The following is a 20,570-nucleotide window of genomic DNA, read 5'->3' on the forward strand; positions in this document are numbered from 1 at the left end:
CAGAAATGGGCAGAAGACTTAAATAGACATTTCTCCAAAGAAGATATACAGATTTCCAACAAACACATGAAAGAATGCTCAACATCATTAATCATTAGAGAAATACAAATGAAAACTACAATGAGATATCATCTCACACTGGTCAGAATGGCCATCATCAAAAAATCTACAAACAATAAATGCTGGAGAGGTTATGGAGAAAAGGGAACCCTCTTGCCTTGTTGGTGGGAATGTAAATTGATGCAGCCACTATGGAAAACACTATGGAAGTTCCTTAAAAAGCTAAAAATAGAACTCCCATATGACCCAGCTATCCCACTACTGCACATATACCCTGAGAAAACCATAATTGAAAAAGAGTCATGTACCAAAATATTCATTGCAGCTCTATTTACAATAGCTAGACATGGAAGGAACCTAGGTGTCCATCGACAGATGAATGGATAAAGAAGATGTGGTACATATATACAGTGGAATATTACCCAGCCATGAAAAGAAACAAAATTGAGTTATTTTTAGTGAGGTGGATGGACCTAGAGTCTGTCCTACAGAGTGAAGTAAGTCAGAAAGAGAAAAACAAATACTGCATGCTAACACATATATATGGAATATAAGAAAAAAAAAAAAAAGGTCATGAAGTACCTAGGGGCAAGATGGGAATAAAGACACAGACCTACTAGAGAATGGACTTGAGGATATGAGGAGGGGGAATGGTGATCTGTGACAAAGTGAGAGAGTGGCATGGACATATATACACTACCAAATGTAAGATAGATAGTGGGAAGCAGCCGCATAGCACCAGGAGATTAGCTCGGTGCTTTGTGACCACCTAGAGGGGTGGCATAGGTAGGGTTGGAGAGAGGGAGACCCAAGAGGGAAGAGATATAGGGACATATGTATATGTATAACTGATTTACTTTGTTATAAAGCAGAAACTAACACACTGTTGTAAAGATGTTAAAAAAATAAAATAAATAAAATAAAAACACAAAAAGCAGAAAAAAGTGAAAGACAAAAACAGAAACAAAGAATGAGGATAACAAATAGAAAACGGTAACGAATATGGTAGATATTAGTCCAATTATATCAATCATCACTTTGAACATTAATAAAAGCAGCAATAAAAGACAAATTGTCAAGATGAAGCAAAACACAATAGCTACATGCTAAATACAAAAGACCTACTTTACATATAGAAATATGTGTAGATTAAAATAAATAGATGGAGAAAAATATACCACGCTAACATTAATCAAAAGAATGCAGAAATAGCGGGCTTCCCTGGTGGCGCAGTGGGTGAGAGTTCACTTGCCGATGCAGGGAACATGGGTTTGTGCCCCAGTCCAGGAAGATCCCACATGTCATGGAGTGGCTAGGCCTGTGAGCCATGGCTGCTGAGCCTGCATGTCTGGAGCCTGTGCTCCGCAATGGGAGAGGCCACAACAGTGAGAGGCCCGCATACCACAAAAAAAAAAGAAAAAAATAAAGCAGAAATAGCTATATTAATTTCAATGAAAACAGACATCAAAACAATAAAGAAGGTCAATACTTCATTATTAAAGGCAGTTCTCCATGAAGACATAACAATTCTTTTTGTGTGTAAGCCTAATAACAGAATGTCAAACTACTCAAGGCAAAAAGTCATAGAATTTCAAGGAGAAATAGTTGAACCTCCTATCATATTTGGGGACTTCAACACTCCTCTATCAGAAATGGATATATCCAGCAGATAGAAAATCAGTAAGGACAAAGTTGAACTCAGCAACATCATTAGTCACCTGGATATAATGGACATCTAGCTACCTCATCCAGCAACAGCAGTATACGCATTCTTCTCAATCTCACGTGAAGCATTAACCAAGATATACCACATTCTGGGACATGAACCATACCTTAACAAAACTTAAGACTTAAAACTTTAAAAGACTTTAAAAGATTTTTAAAAGACTTTAAAACTTAAAACTTAAGAAAAGTTTAAAAAAATGTAAATCACTCAACATCTGCTTTCAGACAACAGTGGAATGAAAATCAATAAGAGAAAGATGATTGAAAAACTCCTAAAATACATGGAGATTAAACAAGAAATTTCTAAAAATCACATAAATCAAAGAAAAAAATCTCAAGAGATTAAAAAAATTTTTTGAACTAAATGAAAATTAAAACTATTTATCAAAATTTGTGAGATGCAGCAGAATCAGTGCCGCGGGAAATTTATAGCATCATAGGCATATATTAGAAGAGATAAAAAATCTAAAATCAACAATCTAAAATCAATAATTAGGAAACTAGAAAAAGAAGAGCAAATTAAACCCAATGTGTGTAGAAAAAAATAATCAAATTTAGAATAGAAACTAAAAAAATTTGAAAAAAAATCAGTGAAACCCAGAGCTGGTTCTTTGAAAGATGAATAGAATCAATAAGCATCTAGTCAGGGTAACAAAAATAAAAATAAAAGAGAGGAGGCACATATCACTATTAACAGTAATAAAAGAAGAGGCATCACTATACATCCCATGGACATTAAAAGGGTTATAATGGAATACTATGAGCAACTCTATGCCCACAAATTTGATTATGTGGATATAATGAACCATTTCCATGAACAATACAACTTTCCAAAACTCACATGAGAAGAAATAGAAATTTTATAAGGCCAATATATATTAAAGAAATTTAATCAATTGTTAATAATTTTCCCAAACTGAAAGCATTAAGCCCAAATGTGTTCTCCCAGGTAGGCAAAGCTAATCCAACATTTGAAAATCAATTAGTGTACTCATGACATCAACAGGTTAAAAAAACTCACATGATCATATCAATAAATGTAGAAAAGTTGACAAAATTCAGTATCTATGCACACTAAAATTTTTCAGTAAACTAGGAATAGAGGGGGAGTTCCTCAACTTGATTAAGAATATTGACAAAAAACTGTAGCTAACATTATATTTATGGTGAGAAATTTGAAGTTTTCTCACTAAAATCAGGAGCAAGGCAAAAATATCCCCTCTCAGCACTGCTTTTCAACATAGTACTGAAAATCCTAGATATTGCAATATGAAAGGAAAAGGAAATAAAAGGTATACAAATTGGGAGGGAAGAAATAAAATAGTTTGTAGATAACACGATTGTACATGTAGAAAATCCAAAAGAATCAACAACAACAACAAAACACCTCCTGGAAGTAATAAACAAGTATAGAAAATTTGCAGTATGTAACGTTAATGTACAAAAATTAATCATTTTCCTATGTGTCAGTAACGAAAAAGTGGCATTGGAATAAAAAACACAATTCAAGTTTCTTTATCACCCCCAAGATTGAAATACTTTGGTTTAATTTTACAAAATAGGTGCAAGATCCATATGAGGAAAACTATAGAACTCTGGTGAACAAATCAAAGTTTAACTAAATAAATGGAGAGATATTCCTTATTCATGGATAGGAAGACTCAATATTGTCATGATGTCAGTTCTTTCCTACTTCATCTATATATTCAAAGTAATGACAATAAAAATCCCAAGAGTTGTTTTGTGGATTTAAGAAACTGGTTCTAAAGCTTATGTGGAGAGGCAAAAGACCCAAAATAGCCAACATAATATTGAAGGAAAAGAACAAAGTTGGAGGTCTGACACTACCCAACTTCAAGACTCACTGTATAGCTACAGCGATCAAGTCAGTGTCTTATTGTGTGAGGTAATGGATATGTTAATTATGTTGATCTTGGTAATCATTGCACAATATATATGTGTATCAAATAATCACATTATACATTTTGAATATATACAATTATATTTGTCTATTATTCCTCAATAAAGTTGGAAAAAGTGTGTTATTTGAAAAACTATACACATACAGCAATGAAAGAGATTAGAGAGCCCAGAAATAGACACATATAAATATAGTCAGTTGATCACTAACAAAGGAGCAAAGGTAATAAAATGGAACAAAGATAGTCTTTTCAACAATTGGGCTGGAACAACTGGTCTTACACATGCAAAAAGAAAAATAAAAAAAAAAAATGAGGGAGCGGCGGGAAGATGGCGGAAGAGTAAGACGTGGAGATCGCCTTCCTCCTCACGGATACACCAGAAATACATCTACACGTGGAACAACTCCTACAGAACACCTACTGAAGGCTGGCAGAAGACCTCAGAGCTCCCAAAAGGCAAGAAACTCCCCACGTACCTGGGTAGGGCAAAAGAAAAAAGAAAAAACAGAGACAAAAGAATAAGGACGGCACCTGCATCAGTGGGAGGGAGCTGTGAAGGAAGAAAAGTTTCCACACACTAGGAAGCCCCTCCACGGGCGGAGACTGCGGGAGGCGGAGGGGGGAGCTTCGGGACCGCGGAGTGGTGCACAGCGACGGGTGCGGAGGGCAAAGCGGGGAGATTCCTGCACAGACGATCGGTGCCGACCGGCACTCACCAACCCGAGAGGCTTGTCTGCTCACCCGCCGGGGCGGGCGGGGCTGCGAGCTGAGGCTCGGGTTTCGGTTTTGGACGGAGCGCAGGGAGAGGACTGGAGTTGGCGGCTTGAGCATAGCCTGAAGGGGTTGGTGCGCCACGACTAGCCGGGAGTTCGGGGAAAAGCCTGCACCGGCCGAAGAGGCAAGAGACTTTTTCTTCCCTCTTTGTTTCCTGGTGCGCGAGGAGAGGGGTTTAAGAGCGCTGCTTAAAGGAACTCCAGAGACGGGCGCGAGCCGCGGCTAAAAGCGCGAACCCCAGAGACGGGCGCGAACCGCGGCTGAGGGCGCGAGCCCCCGAGACGGGCGCGAGCCGCAGCTGAAACCGCGGAGCCCAGAGACGGGCGGGAGACGCTGGGGCTGCTGCTGCCGCCACCAGGGGGGCTGTGTGCGAGCACAGGTCACTCTCCGCGCCCCTCGTCCGCGGAGCCTGTGCAGGCCGCCACTGCCAGGTTCCCGGGATCCAGGGACAACTTCCCCGGGAGTAGGCACGGCGGGTCTCAGGCCGGTGCTGCGTCACGCCGGCCGCTGCCGCAGCGTCACGCCGCTTCTGCCGCCGCAGGCCCGCCCCGCACGCAGTGCCCCGCCTTCCCCCATCCCCCAACCCCCGGCCTGAGTGAGCCGGAGCTCCCGAATCAGCGGCTCCTTTAACCCCGTCCTGTCTGAGCAAAAAAAACAGACGCCCTCCAGCGATCTGCGCGCAGGGGCAGGGCCGGGTACAAAGCTGAGCTCCTGTGAGCTGTGAGAGCAGGGAGGAGAGGGGGAGGTCTCTCCCGGCAGCCGCGGAGGCGGCAGATTGAAGTTCCACAATCAACTTGATGTGCCCTGCATTGTGGAATACCTGAATAGACAGGGAGTGATCCCAAATTGAAGAGGGGGAATTTAGGAGCGAGATCTGTGATTTTTTTCCCTTTTCCTCTTTTTGTGAATGTGTGCGTGTATGCTTCTGTGTGAGATCTTGTCTGTATACTCTTGCTTCCACCATTTGTCCTAGGGCTCTATCCGTCCATGGTTTTTTTTTAAAAAAAAAAAAAAAAATTTTTTTTTAATAATTAATTTTAATTGTAATAACTTTATTGAACTTTACCTTCGTTCTTTCTTTCTTTCTTTCCTTCCCTCCTTCCCTCCTTTAGACAGCGAATCACCCCAGGTTGAGGGGGTGGTCTCTGGGAGCAGGATTTATGATTTTTCCCCCTTTGCCTCTCTTTGTGAACGTGTATGTGTATGCTTCTGTGTAAGATTTTCTCTGTATAGCTTTGCTTCCAACAGTTGTCCTAGGGCTCTCTCCGTCCATGGTTTTTTTTTGGTTTTTTTTTTTTTTAAAAAAGAATTTTTTTTTTCTTAATAATTTTAATTGTAATAACTTTATTGTACTTTACCTTAGTTCTTTCTTTCTTTCTTTCCTTCCTTCCTTCCCTCCTTTAGACAACAAATCACCCCAAATTGAGGAGGTGGTCTCTGGGAGCAGGATTTATGATTTTTTCCCCCTTTGCCTCTCTTTGTGAACACGTATGTGTATGCTTCTGTGTAAGATTTTCTCTGTATAGCTTTGCTTCCAACATTTGTCCTAGGGCTCTATCCGTCCATGGTTTTTTTAAAAAAAAAAAAAAATTTTTTTCTTAATAATTAATTTTAATTGTAATAACTTTATTGTACTTTACCTTCGTTCTTTCTTTCTTTCTTTCCTTCCTTCCTTCCCTCCTTTAGACAGCGAATCACCCCAGGTTGAGGGGGTGGTCTCTGGGAGCAGGATTTATGATTTTTCCCCCTTTGCCTCTCTTTGTGAACGTGTATGTGTATGCTTCTGTGTAAGATTTTCTCTGTATAGCTTTGCTTCCAACATTTGTCCTAGGGCTCTATCCGTCCATGGTTTTTTTTTTAAAAAAAAAATTTTTTTTTCTTAATAATTAATTTTAATTGTAATAACTTTATTGTACTTTACCTTCGTTCTTTCTTTCCTTCCTTCCTTCCCTCCTTTAGTCAGCGAATCACCCCAGGTTGAGGAGGTGGTCTCTGGGAGCAGGATTTATGATTTTTCCCCCTTTGCCTCTCTTTGTGAACATGTATGTGTATGCTTATGTGTAAGATTTTCTCTGTATAGCTTTGTTTCCAACATTTGTCCTAGGGTTCTATCTGTTCTTTTTTTTTTTTTTTTTTTTCTTTTTTCTTTCTAAATATTTTTTAGTACAATAACTATATTATACTTTATTTTATTTTTACTGTATCTTCTTTCTTTCTGTCTTTTTTCCTTCTTTCCCTCCTTCCTTCCTCCCTTCCTCCCTCCCTCCCTCCCTCCTTTCTTCCCTTCTTTGCTTCTTTCTTCCTTCCTTCCTTTCCTCCTTTCCTCCTTTCCTTCTTTCTTTCCTCAAACTTCTACTAATTCTCTCTACATTTTCTCCTTCTTTCCCTCCTTCCTTCCTTCCTTCCCCCCTCCCTCCCTTTCTTTCCTTCTTTGCTTCTTTCTTCCTTCCTTCCTTTCCTCCTTTCCTTCTTTCTTTCCTCATACTTCTACTAATTCTCTCTACATTTTCTCCTTCTTTCCCTCCTACCTTCCTTCCTTCCTCCCTCCCTCCCTCCCTCCTTTCTTTCCTTCTTTGCTTCTTTCTTCCTTCCTTCCTTCCTTTCCTCCTTTCTTTCTCTCTTTCCTCAAACTTCTACTAATTCTCTCTACATTTTCTCCTTCTTTCCCTCCTTCTTTCCTTCCTTCCTCCCTCCCTCCCTCCCTCCCTCCTTTCTTTCCTTCTTTGCTTCTTTCTTCCTTCCTTCCTTTCCTCCTTTCCCTCTTTCTTTCCTCATACTTCTACTAATTCTCTCTACATTTTCTCCTTCTTTCCCTCCTTCCTTCCTTCCTTCCTCCCTCCCTCCCTCCTTTCTTTCCTTCTTTGCTTCTTTCTTCCTTCCTTCCTTTCCTCCTTTCCTTCTTTCTTTCCTCATACTTCTAATAATTCTCTCTACTTTTCCTCCCTTTTATTCTGAGCCGTGTGGATGAAAGGCTCTTGGTGCTCCAGCCCAGGAGGCAGGGCTCTGCCTCTGAGGTAGGAGAACCAACTTCAGGACACTGATCAACAAGAGACCTCCCAGCTCCACATAATATTAAACGGTGGAAATCTCCCAGAGACCTCCATCTTAACACCAGCACCCAGCTTCACTCAACGACCAGCAAGCCACAGTGCTGGACAACCTATGCCAAACAACTAGCAAAACAGGAACACAACCCCACCCATTAGCAGAGAGGCTGCCTAAAATCATAACAAGGCCACAGACACCCCAAAACACACCACCAGACGTGAACCTGCCCACTAGAGAGACAAGATCCAGCCTCATCCAGCACAACACAGGCACTAGTCCCCTCCACCAGGAAGCCTACACAACCCGCTGAAACAACCTTAGCCACTGGAGACAGACATCAAAAACAACGGGAACTACGAACGTGCAGCCTGCAAAAAGGAGACCCCAAACACAGTAAGATAAGCAAAATGAGAAGACAGAAAAACACACAGCAGATGAAGGAGCAAGATAAAAACCCACCAGACCTAACAAATGAAGAGGAAATAGGCAATCTACCTGAAAAAGAATTCAGAATAATGATAGTAAGGATGATCCAAAATCTTGGAAGTAGAATGGACAAAATGCAAGAAACAGTTAACAAGGACCTACAAGAACTAAAGATGAAACAAGCAACGATGAACAACGCAATAAATGAAATTAAAAGTACTCTAGATAGGATCAATAGCAGAATAACTGAGGCAGAAGAACGGATAAGTGACCTGGAAGATAAAGTAGTGGAAATAACTACTGCAGAGCAGAATAAAGAAAAAAGAATGAAAAGAACTGAGGACAGTCTCAGAGAGCTCTGGGACAACATTAAACGCACCAACATTCGAATTATAGGGGTTCCAGAAGAAGAAGAAAAAAAGAAAGGGACTGAGAAAATGTTTGAAGAGATTATAGTTGAAAACTTCCCTAATATGGGAAAGGAAATAGTTAATCAAGTCCAGGAAGCACAGAGAGTCCCAAACAGGATAAATACAAGGAGAAATACGCCAAGACACATATTAATCAAACTATCAAAAATTAAATACAAAGAAAGCATATTAAAAGCAGCAAGGGAAAAACAACAAATAACACACAAGGGAATCCCCATAAGGTTAACGGCTGATCTCTCAGCAGAAACCCTACAAGCCAGAAGGGAGTGGCAGGACATACTGAAAGTGATGAAGGAGAAAAACCTGCAACCAAGACTACTCTACCCAGCAAGGATCTCATTCAGATTTGATGGAGAAATTAAAACCTTTACAGACAAGCAAAAGCTGAGAGAGTTCAGCACCACCAAACCAGTTTTACAACAAATGCTAAAGGAACTTCTCTAGATAAGAAATGCAAAAGAAGGAAACGACCTATAATAACGAACCCAAAACAATATATAAAATGGAAATAGGAACATACATATCGATAATTACCTTAAATGTAAATGGACTAAATGCTCCCACCAAAAGACACAGATTGGCTGAATGGATACAAAAACAAGACCCTTATATATGCTGTCTACAAGAGACCCACCTCAGACCTAGAGACACATACAGACTGAAAGTAAGGAGATGCAAAAAGATATTCCATGCAAATGGAAACCAAAAGAAAGCTGGAGTAGCAATTCTCATATCAGACAAAATAGACTTTAAAATAAGGACTATTAAAAGGGATAAAGAAGGACACTACATAATGATCAAGGGATCGATCCAAGAAGAAGATATAACAATTGTAAATATTTATGCACCCAACATAGGAGCACCTCAATACGTAAGGCAAATACTAACAGCCATAAAAGGGGAAATTGACAGTAACACATTCGTAGTAGGGGACTTTAACACCCCACTTTCACCCATGGACAGATCATCCAAAATGAAAATAAATAAGGAAACACAAGCTTTAAGTGATACATTAAACAAGATGGACTTAATTGATATTTATAGGACACTCCATCCAAAAACAACAGAATACACATTTTTCTCAAGTGCTCATGGAACATTCTCCAGGATAGATCATATCTTGGGTCACAAATCAAGCCTTGGTAAATTTAAGAAAATTGAAATTGTATCAAGTATCTTTTCTGACCACAGCGCCATGACACTAGATATCAATTACAGGAAAAGATCTGTAAAATATACAAACACATGGAGGCTAAACAATACACTACTTAATAATGAAGTGATCACTGAAGAAATCAAAGAGGAAGTAAAAAAATACCTAGAAACAAATGACAATGGAGACACAACGACCCAAAACCTATGGGATGCAGCAAAAGCAGTTCTAAGGGGGAAGTTTATAGCAATACAAGCCCACCTTAAGAAGCAGGAAACATCTCGAATAAACAACCTAACCTTGCACCTCAAGCAATTAGAGAAAGAAGAACAAAAAAGCCCCAAAGCTAGCAGAAGGAAAGAAATCATAAAAATCAGATCAGAAATAAATGAAAAAGAAATGAAGGAAACGATAGCAAAGATCAATAAAACTAAAAGCTGGTTCTTTGAGAAGATAAACAAAATAGATAAACCACTAGCCAGACTCATCAAGAAAAAAAGGGAGAAGACTCAAATCAATAGAATTAGAAATGAGAAAGGAGAAATAACAACTGACACTGCAGAAATAAAAAAAATCATGAGAGATTACTACAAGCAACTCTATGCCAATAAAATGGACAATCTGGAAGAAATGGACAAATTCTTAGAAATGCACAACCTGCCAAGACTGAATCAGGAAGAAATAGAAAATATGAACAGACCAATCACAAGCACTGAAATTGAAACTGTGATTAAAAATCTTCCAACAAACAAAAGCCCAGGACCAGATGGCTTCACAGGTGAATTCTATCAAACGTTTAGAGAAGAGCTAACACCTATCCTTCTCAAACTCTTCCAAAATATAGCAGAGGGAGGAACACTCCCAAATTCCTTCTACGAGGCCACCATCACCTTGATACAAAAACCAGACAAGGATGTCACAAAGAAAGAAAACTACAGGCCAATATCACTGATGAACATAGATGCAAAAATCCTCAACAAAATACTAGCAAACAGAATCCAACAGCACATTAAAAGGATCATACACCATGATCAAGTGGGGTTTATTCCAGGAATGCAAGGATTCTTCAATATACGCAAATCTATCAATGTGATAAACCATATTAACAAATTGAAGGAGAAAAACCATATGATCATCTCAATAGATGCAGAGAAAGCTTTCGACAAAATTCAACACCCATTTATGATAAAAACCCTCCAGAAAGTAGGCATAGAGGGAACTTTCCTCAACATAATAAAGGCCATATATGACAAGCCCACAGCAAACATCATCCTCAATGGTGAAAAACTGAAAGCATTTCCACTAAGATCAGGAACAAGACAAGGTTGCCCACTCTCACCACTCTTATTCAACATAGTTTTGGAAGTTTTAGCCACAGCAATCAGAGAAGAAAAGGAAATAAAAGGAATCCACATCGGAAAAGAAGAAGTAAAGCTGTCACTGTTTGCAGATGACATGATACTATACATAGAGAATCCTAAAGATGCTACCAGAAAACTACTAGAGTTAATCAATGAATTTGGTAAAGTAGCAGGATACAAAATTAATGCACAGAAATCTCTGGCATTCCTATATACTAATGATGAAAAATCTGAAAGTGAAATCAAGAAAACACTCCCATTTACCATTGCAACAAAAAGAATAAAATATCTAGGAATAAACCTACCTAAGGATACGAAAGACCTGTATGCAGAAAATTATAAGACACTGATGAAAGAAATTAAAGATGATACAAATAGATGGAGAGATATACCATGTTCTTGGATGGGAAGAATCAACATTGTGAAAATGACTCTACTACCCAAAGCAATCTACAGATTCAATGCAATCCCTATCAAACTACCACTGGCATTTTTCACAGAACTAGAACAAAAAATTTCGCAATTTGTATGGAAACACAAAAGACCCCGAATAGCCAAAGCAATCTTGAGAACGAAAAAAGGAGCTGGAGGAATCAGGCTCCCTGACTTCAGACTATACTACAAAGCAACAGTAATCAAGACAGTATGGTACTGGCACAAAAACAGAAAGATAGATCAGTGGAACAGGATAGAAAGCCCAGAGATAAACCCACGCACATATGGACACCTTATCTTTGATAAAGGAGGCAGGAATGTACAGTGGAGAAAGGACAGCCTCTTCAATAAATGGTGCTGGGAAAACTGGACAGGTACATGTAAAAGTATGAGATTAGATCACTCCCTAACACCATACACAAAAATAAGCTCAAAATGGATTAAAGACCTAAATGTAAGGCCAGAAACTATCAAACTCTTAGAGGAAAACATAGGAAGAACACTCTATGACATAAATCACAGCAAGATCCTTTCTGACCCACCTCCTAGAGTAATGGAAATAAAAACAAAAATAAACAAATGGGACCTAATGAAACTTCAAAGCTTTTGCACAGCAAAGGAAACCATAATCAAGACCAAAAGACAACCCACAGAATGGGAGAAAACATTTGCAAATGAAGCAACTGACAAAGGATTAATCTCCAAAATTTACAAGCAGCTCCTGCAGCTCAATAACAAAAAAACAAACAACCCCATCCAAAAATGGGCAGAAGACCTAAACAGACATTTCTCCAAAGAAGATATACAGAATGCCAACAAACACATGAAAGAATGCTCAACATCATTAATCATTAGAGAAATGCAAATCAAAACTACAATGAGATATCATCTCACACCAGTCAGAATGGCCATCATCAAAAAATCTAGAAACAATAAATGCTGGAGAGGGTGTGGAGAAAAGGGGACACTCTTGCACTGCTGGTGGGAATGTGAATTGGTTCAGCCACTGTGGAGAACAGTATGGAGGTTCCTTAAAAAACTACAAAAAGAATTACCATATGACCCAGCAATCCCACTACTGGGCATATACCCTGAGAAAACCAAAATTCAAAAAGAGTCATGTACCAAAATGTTCATTGCAGCTCTATTTACAATAGCCCGGAGATGGAAAGAACCTAAGTGCCCATCGTCGGACGAATGGATAAAGAAGATGTGGCACATATACACAATGGAATATTACTCAGCCTTAAAAAGAAATGAAATTGAGTTATTTGTAATGAGATGGATAGACCTAGAGTCTGTCATACAGAGTGAAGTAAGTCAGAAAGACAAAGACAAATACCGTATGCTAACACATATATATGGAATTTAAGGGGAAAAAATGTCATGAAGAACCTAGGGATAAGACAGGAATAGAGGCGCAGACCTACTGGAGAACGGACTTGAGGATATTGGGAGGGGGAAGGGTGAGTTTTGACAGGGCGAGAAAGAGTCATGGACATATACACACTAACAAACGTAGTAAGGTAGATAGCTAGGGGGAAGCAGCCGCAAGGCACAGGGATATTAGCTCGGGCCTTTGGGACAGCCTGGAGGGGTGGGAGGGGGAGAGTGGGAGGGAGGGAGACGCAAGAGGGAAGACACATGGGAGCATATGTATATGTATAGCTGATTCACTTTGTTATAAATCAGAAACTAACACACTATTGTAAAGCAATTATACCCCAATAAAGATGTTGAAAAAAAAAATGAATCTTGACACACACTTTACACTTTTCTTAAAAATTAACTCATAATGGATCATAAACCTAAATGCATTAACATACAAAACTATAAAACTGCTAGAAAATAACATAGGAGAAAAACTAAATAACCTTGGTTATGTCAATGGATTAGTACATACAACACCAAAGGCACACTCCATGAAAGAAATAAAAGTTAGATTTCATTAAAATTTAAAACTCTTGTTTTGTGAAATGTAATGTCAAGAGTATTAGAAAAGAACTCACAAACTGGGAAAAAATATTTGCAGAAGATGCATCTGATAAATAACATTTAACCACAATATGCAAAGAACTTATAAAACTCAACAGTAAGAAAACAAATAACAATTAAAAATTGGGTCTAAGTCCTTAACAGACACCTCAGCAAAATATAATTCATGTGTTATGGCAAATAAACACATGAAAAGATGTTCCACATCATATGTCATGGAAGAAATTCAAATGTAAATAATGAGATAGCATTACACAACTATCAGAATGGCCAAAATCCAACATAATGACTACACCAAATGCTGATAAGAATGTGAAGCAATAAAAAGATCAGTAATTCCCAAGGTGTGTGCGGGGGAGAGGAATGAATAGGTAGAGCACAGAACATTTTTAAGTCAGGGAATACACTCTGTATCGTACATGCCATGATGTATTTGTTCACCAGGAGTGACCCTTAATATAAACTGTGGACTTTGGGTGATTATGCTGTGTCACAATGTAGGTTCATTAATTGTAACACATGTTCCATTCAGGTTGGACATGTTGATAATACAGAGGCTATGAATGGGTAAGGGAAGGAAAGGGAGATTTTCATATATGGAAAATCTCTTTACTTTTCTCTTAATTTTACTGTGAATATAAAACTGCGCTTTAAAAAATACTCTTAAAACATACTAATCATGTACTTGCTTCCAAGAAAAACCTTAACAAATTTACTATGGGAGATTTTACCAACATTTTACATAATCTTAAACCAATCAATTTAGCTGTAGGTAATAGCAAGGTGATTTCCCCCACCAAATCTTAACTACCTAGAAATTAACATTTCTGGACAAACCTTGGATCATATGAAAATCAATACTGATAATATGAACTATGTAGAAAACAATACAAAGAAGAACTTTTTAAACCATAGTCTGTATGACACACTAGAAAAGCTATACTCTGAAGAGTTTTATAACTATAAATGGTTTAATTATAAAGAGAAGCAAACTGTTTTCAAAAAATTGAATTCATCTTAAGAACTTAAACCAAAAAATTTATGAAGTGGAAATTTATCAATATTTAAGCTGAAATAAAAATATAAATATTATAAAAATATAAATACATTTTTAATATCTACATAATCATCAAATGAGATAGAGTATAAAAATATTAAACTGCACAATATTTAGAATGAGATAGGAGACAAACCAATATAAAATATGATCAAATTAATTATAAGGAATGTATGCAACTATATGGAAATAAATAGAAACACTAGAGGAAATAGACACTTTCCTACTCAATGTCAACATCAAAATTAACCAAAAATGAAGCCCAAAGCACACATATACCAATTACCATAAGAGAGAGATGTGATTATGTATCTACCAATGAAAACGTAATCAGGACCCAATCATTTCACAGTTGGAGTCTACTCCTTTTTAAATAATGCCTTTCAGTTTGTTAAAGATACAGAGCTCTCAAATTCATTTTTCTGAATTCAACATAACTTTACAACCAAATCTCAAACATCATACACAATGGTGAAAGATTGAAAACTTTTCCTTATTAAAGATCAGGAATAAGTCAAAGATGCCTAGTTTCACCACTTCTATTTAACATATATACTGGAAGTCCTAGCCGGAGCAATCAGGCAATGAAAACAAAATGGCATTCAAATTGGGAAGGAAGAAGTAAAATTATCTCTGTTATAGAAAAAGCTAGGTAATAGCCAGACCATTCGATTCAGTGTCCAAAGAGAAATAAGTAATTCATGACCTGCAAATTTAACAACTACATGAAAATATGTTCAAACTCATCAGATAGGGTAAGAAAAATTAAAAAGCAAGGAAGTATTGCTTTATATCTATTAGGTTTCTAAAGGAAAAATGTGATAACATTTTATGCTGGCAGGAATTTAGGAAACATAATACTCTCATACATGGCTGGCAGACATATAAATTGTTACAGTCACTGTGCATCTATTAAATTAAAATATGCATACACCACTGGTTCAGAATTTTCAATCCCATGGCAATTTGTTCCATAATATTTTTTAAATAAATAAATAAACATTAATTATATAAGTGTATGCATTGTAGAATTGTACATAGTGGTAAAAAAAATGGAAACAATGTTCATTAAGAGGAGAATGGTTAAATAATTTATGATACACCCATATTGTGGGTAATTGTACAGCCATTAAAAAGAGTGTGGTATTTTTGGATGAGAATGTTAAAATGCAAAAACAATATAAGATATTCTCATTTTTAAAACTAACACAAGTAAATTCCTTTGTGTGTATAATTGCATTTTAATATGAATTATATTCATGGTGAAGAGTATGGAAGGACACACAGGATGTTGTTAACCAGGTCTGGAGTGTCAGTATGTGTGAAGAAAATGTGGCAGAAAGCGAAGAGGAAAAGAAAAGAAGTAAGTAATAAGTAAATGGAATAAGAGGAGGTGAATTACCTAAAGGCCTTGAGGAATCAAAATACCTTTACAATAGCCCAAGCGTGAAGTGATGGCAGTGCAAATTAGGGCATTAGTGATAAGAATGGAAAGGCAGTGACTGGGAATGTCTGTGGCAACCAGGTGTTCTCAAGTCATGTTATTAACTAAGTCTTTAAGGGAATTCAAGAAATAGTAGTTCTTTTTTCCCATCTAGGTCCTGAACTAATTGAGAAGGAATAAAACAGAAAGTCAAGTGCTGAACCTCTATTTGATGTTTATTAACAGAAAAAGGGAGGTAAGAGCAAATGATAGTATCAGAAACCAAAGAAAAATATTTACAAAGAGTGTGTGTATGTGCGTGCTGTATGTATGTAATATAAATGTACTACAGATAGTATATGTATGAGTGATAGAAAAAATAGAGTGAAATGCTACAAAGATACTAAGGAAAATGACAATAGATTTTTAAAATCTAGGTTTGGTATAAAGCTGGTCACTAGATAGCTTTCTGAACATGGTCGTAGTTGAGTGATGGGAGACATAGAAGAGCTCATTAGGCTTAAAGTGAATGAAAGAAGTGACTGCAGATTACACCTTTGGGAAGAATGTCAATAATATAAAAGAAAAATGGCAGTAGAAAGAGGTCACAGTTGGTTCTTGGCTGTGGGTGTCAGAAAACAATGTATAAAAAGGCAAACCAAAAACTAGGATTTGGAATAGAAGTTTTAAAAGAAACATTAGTTAATCAATTGTTAATATGAATCATAGACTATATTCTGCATACCTGGCCAACGAAATTTAACTAAGACCTTAACTTTCACCATGAGGAGCCCAAGTAGTCTTCATGATTGCTATAATACTTTTGGGAGGATAAAACAAACATGGAGAAGATAAATGCAATGTGACATTAGATTAGGTGTTTTCACTGAGTATACATGTATACATACATACAGAGAAAAAAAAGAAAGGAAGACACACACATACAGATGCTTACATGCACCCTGGACCAAGAGAAGTGTCAGGCTGACAGACAAAGAAAAGACTAGTAGGCTGTAGTCTGGACAAATTAGTCTAAGGTCATAGATTTTAGCTGGATGACTTAGCTGATAGGTCTCTAAAGAGATCATCTGATGCAGCCCCCTTCTCACAGGTAGAAATGATATGATCCCCAGTGAGAAACACAGTGAGTTTAATTAAGTTGACCAGGTTTATATAGCCATAACCAGCAGATGGGTAAGTCAGGTCCACAGCCATCTTTTGCACCCCTGCAACACCATGCTGAACTCAATAAAACTTAACATCCTGAACTAGACACTGTCTTTTTTATGTAGTTGTAACTTTATATGTCAGTACTAGTTATATGACCTTACAATATTTACCTGGGTGCATGCAAAACATTGACTGCTATCCTCAAGACATCTCCCTATAGATGGAATATTACAAAGGTGGCTCTTTCCCTGAGGTATTTAAAATACAGAGGAGCTTTGAATGTTGGTAAGGCAAGGGCCTTCTGATGAGATGAACTTCCTGAAATTAGCATTAATTTTGACGATCCTAAGTTTAAGATTCTCCAACAACCTACTGGGTATGAGAGATGTGAGTTGATTAGTTGGGCCACCTCCTATACGTGGCAGCTCTTTCACATACCTAAAAAATACTAGTGATCATAATAGAAAGTGGTATCATTCGGAGCTTTAAATTCATGGCTTTCCTTGCTTCATTTCTGTATGTATCTTACCTGTTCATATTTGCATAGTAGTACTAATTAATGCTCTGGCAAATTACAATAGGATTCCTGTGGAATTACAATTTATATCCACATGTATACTGAAACAATTCAGTATGACTCATATGCTAACAATGAGTACCATAGGAATTAATAGTGATTGTGTCACTTACTATAGCATGTTGCCAAACAATTATTATGTGCAGCTGATGAACATTTGAATAAATGCCATCATACCCTGTACTCAATTAAAACAACAGCACTAATAATTAATAGCACCGTTATTCATACCAAGTTATGGCTGTGGCATTGTGTGTTCTAGGAAATGACTGTAGGAATAAATGTTCGTTTCAATTTCATTTATATCTTGCTCTGAAGTATTAAAATGTAATTTGTGTGAAATACATGCATCATTCTCAACATAAGAAAGCAGCTGTCTCATCTGCTGGGTGATTGAGAAAGAAATGTTTTTTCTTAAAGAAAATCTAAAAATGCATAGATGAAGACAAATGCCTCATTTTTCATAGTTTGTTTTGTCAAGAAAACATTTAGTATTTGTTTACTGAGAGAGAAATGCAGTTTGTAGCCAGTTAGGATGAGTAATCTACAACCACCCCCCCAAAAAAAACAGGTTATTGGGTAAAATAGACCTATCCTCCACAGCCTAAAATAAAAATTTTATTAAATTACTCAGGTTAAGTAATCTAACATTCTAGATGTTGTTATCTGGGAGATGTAAACATTAAGCTGCTTCTGTCATTACATATTAATAAACCAAATTACTTTGTTATGGGAGTTCCTGACTAAGGGTTGTGGCACAAAAGAGGCATGTTTTGATGGTCAGGCAGGAAGAAACAGTATATTTATTAACAAATTTGACACACACTTTACAATCCAGAGATATATTTAGTTTTTTTTCTAGTCTTACCGCCAAAAGCATGCCAATTCTGAAAGCTTCAAAGATAGTCAGACCCCTGACTCTGCTGCCTTTAGCGTTTGTGAGAAATCTAAATATATTGCACCAGTTCACCACCTTCAAACTCAGAAGGACAGCAACTAGTTGCTCTTTTGGAAATATCTCAACTTCCTTTCAATATCCTACCTAAATTAGAGTCCTCTGAGTTTTCCAGTGTAATAGTATATAACATGCCACAATATAAAACAAGTTTAGTAGCACAGTAATTGGCACTACTTATATATTAGAAAATGCTAATATATCAATTACTCTGTGATTAAAGCCAAAAATTAATTCAGTGGAAATGTAACCTACTGGGAGGAAAGAATTAAAAATAGCTGTCCTATGAAATATTCCTCTCTTGATTACTGGTGAGGTGTTTCTGGAGAAAGAAAGAGGCAAATAACTTAACTCCTTGTAAACATGCTGATAACTGACCTCCTAGTTTGTAAACCAATGGTATTTGCTAGGAGAATAAATGAACTGCTTTGTGCAACTTGACCCTGGTGTGGGATTGCTTACAATAAACAACTCTATACTCTATGGATTTATGAGGCATGACTCTCTGGAGAATGTCATGTAAGCTATACAAATCTCTGGTGTATGAAATGGAGGCACTTCATAACCCAAATTCATTCTAACTTCCTTGTGAGCTAAACTGGAAACCTCTTTAGCAATGCAATCTACATCCAGTCAGAAAGTATGAGACCCTAACAGGAAAGAAGGACCCAAAGAGCCATGTGGGGTACCCCACACATCCTCCTGCTTTGTCTGTATCTCATGATTGCATGTGTCCTTAGTGAAATTTAATGCTGTGTAAGCTATGTGGTTTATGTGAAGACTAACTCTTTTGTACCCCCCTACATCTACCCACCAAAGGTCAAGGATTGGGTAAGAGGGCAATAGTGGCATTGACATGTTTTTCAAACTGCCCACATAAGTCTCATGGAAGTCTTCCTAGCACAAGACTATGAGCCCAAATTCTCCTAAGGTTGTTTTTCTCAATGTCTAGTGTCAATATCACTAATCATTTGTAGACAGTTATAAATTCCTTAAGATTTTTTTTTTGTTTTTTTGGTTTGCTTGTGTGTTTTCTTTCTCAAGTGTATACATCTTATTTTTTTCTCCTGGAGAAAGTTATTGATAGGCCAAAGGAAATCAAGTACCAAAGAGTTTAAACTAACAGAGTCTATTTTTTCTTAACTTTAAAATGTATTTTATCTGTTTCTTTCTCTGTATCCCATCAAAGAATGATTTCCAGTCTTTACTTTTTCTCCACACAAAACAAGTTAGTCACTCTCCACTCAAAAGTCTATCAGTTTATGTTCCATTCGAAAAGTATCTTTTCATTTTATGGATTCTCTTCAGTAGTAGAGTTGTATGAAAGTATAATCAGTGCTTGGAGTTTTACTTGGATGCTTCTTTGCTACCAGCTGTTCTCAAATCTGGCTTACAAGAATTCTGCAGGAACGTCTCAACCTACAGTGATCATTGTCAGTTCATATTCTATGTCCAAAAGAGACTCTGTAATGCACAAAAATTTCACAGGTGTTTGGGATAAGCATACTGTTCTATACACACACACATACACAAACACACACTCATTAGGAACGTTTATCCTGAGATAATTCATCTTCACTTTGTAGTATTTGTGATATTGCCAGCTTAAGGCCAGGACTCTATTTCATGGCCAAGAAATCTAATAATAAGAAAAGCTGTGATCCATAAACAGGTCACATTATCACTTTGCTTTAATCAGTTGAGCTGATTGACTCTTTAAAAGAGCAGGGTAGCTATTAGAATATAATAAAATGGTAAATGTATAAATCCATTTATAGCCATGTTTTATTTCATACACAGAGGTCCTGAATTTAGTATGTTTATTAGTGGGATGAAAAATGTGCCTTGCACTGGATATACAATATATTTGACTCCTCCATTTATTCCTTAACAATATATTTGGTACACCATTATCTTTGGGGGAGTCTTTAGTTATTCAGTATGAAGGCTCATCTTCTCAGCCAAAGGTTAGAGTAATAGTATTTATTTGAAATGTAAATGAAGACTTCCACCAAGGAATGCATGTTTCATTTTGCATTTGTCTCTAATCAGAATGTC

Source organism: Phocoena sinus, chromosome 17 (genome assembly GCF_008692025.1).
Source record: "Phocoena sinus isolate mPhoSin1 chromosome 17, mPhoSin1.pri, whole genome shotgun sequence".
NCBI classification, from domain to species: Eukaryota; Metazoa; Chordata; class Mammalia; order Artiodactyla; family Phocoenidae; genus Phocoena; species Phocoena sinus.